The 7608-nt window shown below is 33.2% G+C and overlaps 1 protein-coding gene across 1 annotated transcript in view; it reads left to right on the top strand.

The window, feature by feature from the left end:
- The window catches only part of LOC133203781 (dual specificity tyrosine-phosphorylation-regulated kinase 2-like), a 4001-nt gene extending 2966 nt beyond the window's left edge, over positions 1-1035 (top strand). Inside the window, exon 1 of the mRNA XM_061339566.1 lies at positions 1-1035. This exon is cut by the window's left edge and continues 2966 nt beyond it. The gene's annotated coding sequence lies outside the window, so the exon portion shown is untranslated.
- Positions 1036-7608: the final 6573 nt, after the last annotated feature.

The raw sequence follows: 7608 nt of genomic DNA, 5'->3' as shown, positions 1-7608 counted from the left end.
ATACTTTTTTTTTTTAATTTTCTCAACCACAAATGACATATACTTGATATTTTTAAAATAAATAGCGTATTTTCACTTTTCAGTGGTAAAATGAGTTTCCTTTATAGTTTATTTTAACAAAAAAAAATGCCATGAATATTTAACAGCAGATATTTTTAAAATAATGCAAGGTGTCAGATCAGAGCCAAAGTGCCAAATTAGCCAAGCCTCTCAGAATAACGTAAATATGTACTGTATGGAACCCCATCCTGTTTATTTACATGTACCGTGTGAACATAATGTTTATCTTTTTACTGCCATATCCTACTCTTGTTAAGAATCGTCATACAGATTACATCTGAAGGTTTTTACATTTTCATGATTGATGCATGTTGTGTGTTTATAAGGAAGTTGTGATTGGAAGAAAAATGTTATTTTTAAATTTGTTTAAACAAAAATTTCATATTTTTTGTGCATAGTAAAATTATATTTCTTTTTTATTTTGAAGTGTGATCTGTTAAAATATCCCAAAACTGTTTTATTTAAAATGTGTTTTATATATATTTCCACTGTTTATATATAGTTTTACATCATTTTTATGAATTTTGTAAATAGTGGAATAATTGACCAACGATTGGTCTGAGATTTTTTTCTGTTTGTCCATACAATGCTGTATATATATATATATATATTTATATATATAGAACAAACTAACATTATAATTATCATACCCTCAAACAGTCCAAATCTTGTGTTGCTGGTTTTCTACAACTTCTTTGATTTCATTTTTTTATTTTTAAATCACTGTGGAGTGTCTGTTTGTCTGTCTGTAGTTAGTACCAAGCAAAACTTCATAAAACTTAGCAATTTTGTTCCCTTACAATGCAAGGGAATTTGGTTCTTCACTCCTCTAAGAAAGTGGTGTATTTGTGTTTGAAAAATGCATAATATGCCCCTTTGTTTGTTCTTAATTCAAAAATCTCCTCACTTCTATTGAAATGTCTTTTTAAAACTGTACTTGACAATTATGTATATTAAAACACACAGGAAATCTTATCAAGGTGTTGAATTGTGATTTTTGATGATTACAAATATATTGGTAAATGTACTTGGTAAAAATGCATCAAAGGTGATAGTAATATTTTTTTTAATTACTCGGAAGACTATGTTATAATTCCATGCTTCCCCAACGCTGCAATTTGAGTTTTGGGGGATAAGTACTTGCCTGCTATATCCTTGAGTTATTCCAAGGATTATTTAAATGGACAGAAAACTGATTTCTTATTCATGAATAATGTGATTATTAAGGACCGTGTAATCAAAGACTGGATTTAAAATGCTTCAGGTTCATTTAATGGGGCAAGGAATATTGGCAGGTTCAAAGAAATTAAGTTGTTTTGTTACCAAATGGTTGAAACTATGATCAGATGTCGATAGTGTGTATGGGTGTTTAAGATATTAAGAGTGCTGTTTTCTCTCAGTGGACCATACAACAAATTGGAACCTATTGTCCTGATAGGAATTATTGCTATTTTATGTCCTCACCAGAATGGAAAGAAATGTGGACTTTGTGGTTTATCTGTTACTTATAATTTTAACAGAATTGTGATTGAGAAAATCTGCATTAATTGGTTGTGATGGTAACTGTAGGAAGTAGTCTTAAATCAGATGGTCATGAAAGAGAAACCCTGCTTGTTATAAGTTTAGTGATGACTTAATTGATTTTCTGGAGGTGTGGTGCTTTTAGCAATACTTTAGTCGTGCCATCTAATGTAAGCTAGTCATAGAGCGTATAGGTTTGTAGACCCATTTACTTCTGGCTTCTGAGCAAATTAAGTGGTGAGGATGATTATGGTGCCTAGCAAAATTTGCCTAAATCATTCACAAGATTTGCAACAACAAAAAATTGATCAAAAGATGGAAAGCAAAACATGGACCATAGAATAGAGCACCCTCCTTAAAATGTGATTTTATCCCCCCACCCCCAAATAATAATTTAATCTATGTGTACTTTGTAAGATGTTTTTTTTTTTTGATAACCAACATGGTGTTGCAGATGTGAACTTTGTGCCAATATTATTGTGTTTATTTTTCACTGATTTAATTTAAAGTAACACTTGGATTGTCTATTGAGCCCCCCCCCCCTCCCAGAATGGGGGCATTATTTGAACAAACTTGAATCTACTCTATGTCAGGAAGCTTTCAAATAAGTTTCATATTTTCTGGCCCAGTGGTTCTTGAGAAGATTTTTAAATGAACCGCCCAATTTTCACTATTTCTTAATTATCTCCCCCTTGAAAGAGGATATAACCCTTCATTTGAATAAATTTGAATCCACTTTACCTAAGGGTACTATATGCCAAGTTTGGTTGAAATTGGCCAAGTAGTTCTGGAGAAGAAGACGAAAATGTGAAAAGTTTACGACATGGACGATGTTGATAGGCAATGGACAAATTTCGATCAGAAAAACAGCTAATTCTAGTTTAAAAAAAAAAAAAAACAGATTTTTTTCATTTTGATGGATTTTCTGCCATTAAAGCTTAGTTTCACATGCATCATATGGAATTTTAACCAAAATCTTAGAATACCGAGTTTCATAACATGGTGTCTATCAGTACTCTTTAGTCCAAGTAAATACATCTATTTCCAAGAAACACCATTTGAAAAATTCGAGGCCATACATTCTCCGATACTTTGTCACTGCAAGGTACATGTACGTGGTCTAAGACAATTTGATTTTGTACTTTTACCTGCAGAATTCCTAAATGAGGTCATTGTGACCTACTTTTATGTCATAAAGCACTGAGGTCTAATATGTTAATTGACAGTGTTTGATGTCAGATCCTAGGCAATTTCTGGGCCAATTTTTTAGAAAATCTGAAACAACACCCTTTATCCTTCTCCAATATCTTCAAACACTACTCACTACTGTATGCTATAAAGCCTTATATATGACCTGTTAACAATTCTTTAAGCTTCTGCCATGATCGTTGCGGTTGGTCAAGTTGAAAATACATGTAGTCCCAAATTAAGTTATGTTTATTTCAATCATTAGCAATCGTGGCATAATTGCTAATTTGACATCATCTTGCTACTTTATCATTTTAAAAATGTTAAAGATTGGAACCCAATAATATGATTGGGCATTGATAACTTCCTTCCACTCTTAGTTAAAATATATTTAGACAGAACTTTAGTTCACACGTCTTTATCTGATTTTTTTTCAAGGCATCACATTCTAAGGTAAAAATCGGGTATCTAGCTCGATATTACATTAACAGTCAGTGTAAGTCCACTGGCTTGGTCTTTAACTATTGTAACGATACCAGGCTTACTGTTGAGCGTAACTATATACATGTATCTATGTTCCTGTCTACCCCAAAAGCAAGGTATCAGATTTCAGCATTAAATGCTGACTGATAGACAAGGATTAGTTGAGGTCTGAAGGAGTTAAATTGGTGTTTTATACGTAAGTTTTGTAGATTAAGAAAGTCAAATAGCAAGAAAACGTTTCAGATCAGTGGGTATATCAAACTATGGCAATCGAACATTCCAAAAAAGAATTATCGGTGCAGATAGAGAATTAAAAAAGAAAGGTTTAATGTCTTCATTTAAAAAAATGTATATCAAAGTCCCGCCTGTAAAGCTGAATGACAATTAGGTTTTGCCACTTTATTTGTATTTTATCAAAAGCGGAGAATTCAGCTTAGGTTCTGGACACTTTTTTTTACGAATTGAAATACACTTTGTGAATTTTGTTTAGATTTAACACTTTTGGTCAGTATCAGAAAATGAAACTCTAAGTATTTCTTGATGTAACCAGTCCTCATATAACTCAGTTCTGATCGATAAACCCCGTTATAGAAACGCAGCAGATCTTTGGTAATTCTTTGATCTGCTTTCGAAAAATATACAGTGAAAACTGTCTAAACCGACACCTGTGCAATCCGTTCCACTGTGAATCCCGACCACGATTTTCATTCCTAATTTACTATTTTCCACGTTTTTTACACTGGAATCCGACTCCTGTTTATTCCGACACAAAATTTGTTTCCCATTGGATGTCGGATTAGACAGGTTCACTGTAATTTAAAATTTCTTTGTCGGTATATTCAATCAGAATGTTTCACCAATCATCTTTATTGAATGTTTATGCACAAAAAGGTATATTTCCTCCATTTTTTCTCAAAGGATAAGTACATGCAGTTCAATAGATGTCCAAAAAATCTCTTAGGTATTTTGCATTGAATCCATTGCATGCGAGACTATATATTCTAAATTAAAGTTATTAAAAAAAAATAAATAATAATAATAATAATAATACAGCTTTCAACGTTCTTTGACCTTGATCTCTCTATTTGTTGGTTCAAATGGTATGGAGATCGAACCATAAACAAGTTTAATAATCGGATACGAATTTCTCTAATGGAGTATTGGTGAAAATGGTACAGATATGTGTTTTACGGCAATCCAATGACCACGCATGTTGGGGTTTTATAATTTGCTTTACATCGATCTGGATAAAAGAAATACTTTACGTTATCATAAAAACTCTTCCATTTTTCAACCCCGATAAAAGATCATGGTGCTATACTTCAATGTTATTATAGGAAGGAAATGTCGGGTAAGCACTATCGGATTCCTGACATGTTATATACAGAGGGATAATGCTGATTATTTATTATTGACAAATTAAATCAGTAAAATACAAAATGTATAATCCATGTTACCATAATCCGGTACAACACTGGAACGCGTCATTTCTACAGAAAAGTGTAAACTGAACTAAGAAACCATGTCAACGTTTAAAAATGCAAATAATTTCATGCAAATAAAAGTATGCATGAGAGTTACCATTATTATCTTTAGATGTCAGATGTTTATGTAAAAGGTAAAGACAGCGAACAGTGATCGATCTCAAAAAAATCCACAAACAATACAAATATGTGAAAAGGGCATTTAACACGGACCGCTGGAAATTCCAGAGGTGGGATCAGGTGCCTAGGAGGAGTAAGCATCCCCTGTTGACCGGTCACACCATAACAACTGACGTCCATATAAATGTCTGACAGGTTGACATATAAATCTTACAAGACGACATCATCATCTGACAAGTCCACATATTTGACAAGTCGACTTCAAATTATTATGTTGACTTGTTAGATAATTTTGACTTGTCAGAAATTATATCGAGTTGTCAGATAATATGTCACATTGTCATACAATTATGTTGGCTTGTCAGAAATCGATTTATCAGAAAATTATAGATTTGTCAGGTAATTATATTTGCTAGTTAGACATGCACATATTTCGACTTGTCAGTTATTATGATGACAAGAAAATTTCAGCGAGTCGCATTAGCACATTTTAATGATGATTATTATTATCTGACAAGTCGACATAAACATCTGATATGTTGACACAAACTTCTTTACAGGTCCTCTTTGCATGAAGTTCATTTTAATTAAACAGTTCTCCAGTTTCCTCGCTTAAACTATTGGGCCATTTTCATTAAGCTGGGAACATTTCCTTCGAAAAGAGAGGGGGGGGGGATATTGAAAGGAAACATGAAGAAAAGAACAGTATTCAAGCTCAGAAGTCCATTGAAACAATACAAATTGGGAGCAGAGCAAACACGGACCCCTAAAAGCATCAGAGGTGGGATCAAGTGCCATGGAGGAGTAAGCATCCCCTCTCCATCGGTCACACTCATCGTGTTCTCCTTGTCATGATGAGACAAACGGAAAAATCCGTAGACAATTCAAAGTGTAAATAATGGTCTAACAATTAAGGTATTTAATGCAAAAGAGAGGGGCCATATGTAAATGACTTATAGTTGCACCGTGTCGACGGAATATTGATAAAGATGTCCAGGAGTAAAAAAATTTGAAAATTTATGAATTTCTGTGACCTTGGGACTTTTAAATCGGGCCCCGGGTGGGTGGAAGGGAACTGTAATATAACTTTCTTACGTCTTTTCAGCTGTAGAAAAGCTATAGAAAAGACTAAAATTGGTCCTGAGGGTTTTAAGCCATTTCACGGAAAACGCACCCATTGCTTATATGAACAACGGACGACGAATAGAAGGGAACAGCGATTGGTCACCAAAGTGACTCATGTGACCTAAAAATATTTCTCTTGAATAAAACAATGTCACATTAAGTAAAAATATGACTAACGCAGCACCTGAAATTTAAAACAAAGGTCAGCGGATACATGTAATTATTAATAAAGAAGATCAGCTTATCAAAATTATCAATTAGAGTTCGCAGTTTCGAAAGGACTACATGTATTCCGGCACAGCATCAACTTGTTGGACTATTGGTCCAATTTAAGAATTTGTATTAAAATAATAAACTCAGAACATCTAATAAGTTTAGCATGAAAGGGCGAAAACAAAAACCAGGCAACCAATGAAATATCTTAATGAATAAATGTTACATGCATGTATATAGGTTAATTAATTAAAAAAACAAAACAGAACAATTATCCACTTACAATCCAAGTGCATTTTTACGGATACTTTATTTTGATCACGTATACTGAAAGTCAATCTTTCTGTGAAACATGCATTTCTGATATATGCACTTCCTTGAAGAAAAAAAAGAACAAAGACTAAACCGCGGGCAAGAATAACGAATTTTTCAGCATATATACCCGGTATGAAAATACCGACTTTTACAGTGGCATGTTTTCTTTTTATTTTTGTTTGACTTACATTAGTAATTCTCTATCCTTAAACAAGACATTGACTGTAAATTCTACAATAGCCCTTTTCCTGATCGATTATTGATCTTTCCTATAACATGCCCGACAGTAGAAATGCTAGTATTTGTGTATTTCCCCATGAGCTAGCGTTTTTCTTTTCATCATTAATTCATTGAGAATCGGACTTTCTTCTTTCAGGAAGTCAAGGCGCAATGATGTAACAACAGAGAAAAGCTTTTAGTAAAGATCAAGTCAACTGTATTTATATTCACATAATTCATTAAACAGTTTTAAATATTCTTAATGGTATACATGTACAAACGAAAAGTTTTTAAAATTATATTTGCTATAGGAAAGAAAAATATAAACGTGTGTGAGCAACAAAATCGGAAATTTTGCACACTTCTTGAATCCGCCTATCATTCAAAACCACACAATGCATAATTCTAAGCTTATCCGATAAAAGGACTATAACACTTCAAATTACCCACGTTCAACGCGTGCTTATTCCATACTGAAACTATTTAACAAATGGATTAGCATGGTGTGCAATTCTACGTGTTATACAGTGTTTACTTTGCTCATTTTGGTAAAGGTTCGACTTTAATGAAATGTCACACAGTTTGAAAATCTGATCTTTAAACCATGAGCATGAATTTAATTAACAAGTGAATTGTTCAGGAAAAAAGATCTCCCTTGTTTTTCAGAACTAAAAATACAAGTAAATAATTAATGAAAGATACAAGCTGAACGCTGCACAGTACCGTTGTTTTCATCTGGACCTGTCTGTGCAATAATCTCATTGACTTGCTCTGGACTGTGTAATATATGGGGGGTTACTGCATGGTGTGAAAGACTCGGTATCCTGGATTATGCAACAATTTTTGACAGGTCTGTCACCTCCAAAACAAAATAAAAACC

The sequence above is a fragment of the Saccostrea echinata genome, unplaced genomic scaffold, assembly GCF_033153115.1.
Source record: "Saccostrea echinata isolate AGI-Se365-2 ecotype Australia unplaced genomic scaffold, CSIRO_AGI_Sech_v1 ptg000051l, whole genome shotgun sequence".
Taxonomy (NCBI): domain Eukaryota; kingdom Metazoa; phylum Mollusca; class Bivalvia; order Ostreida; family Ostreidae; genus Saccostrea; species Saccostrea echinata.
The sequence above is the reverse complement of the archived record's forward strand: the minus strand, read 5'-3'. Positions and strand labels throughout refer to the sequence as shown.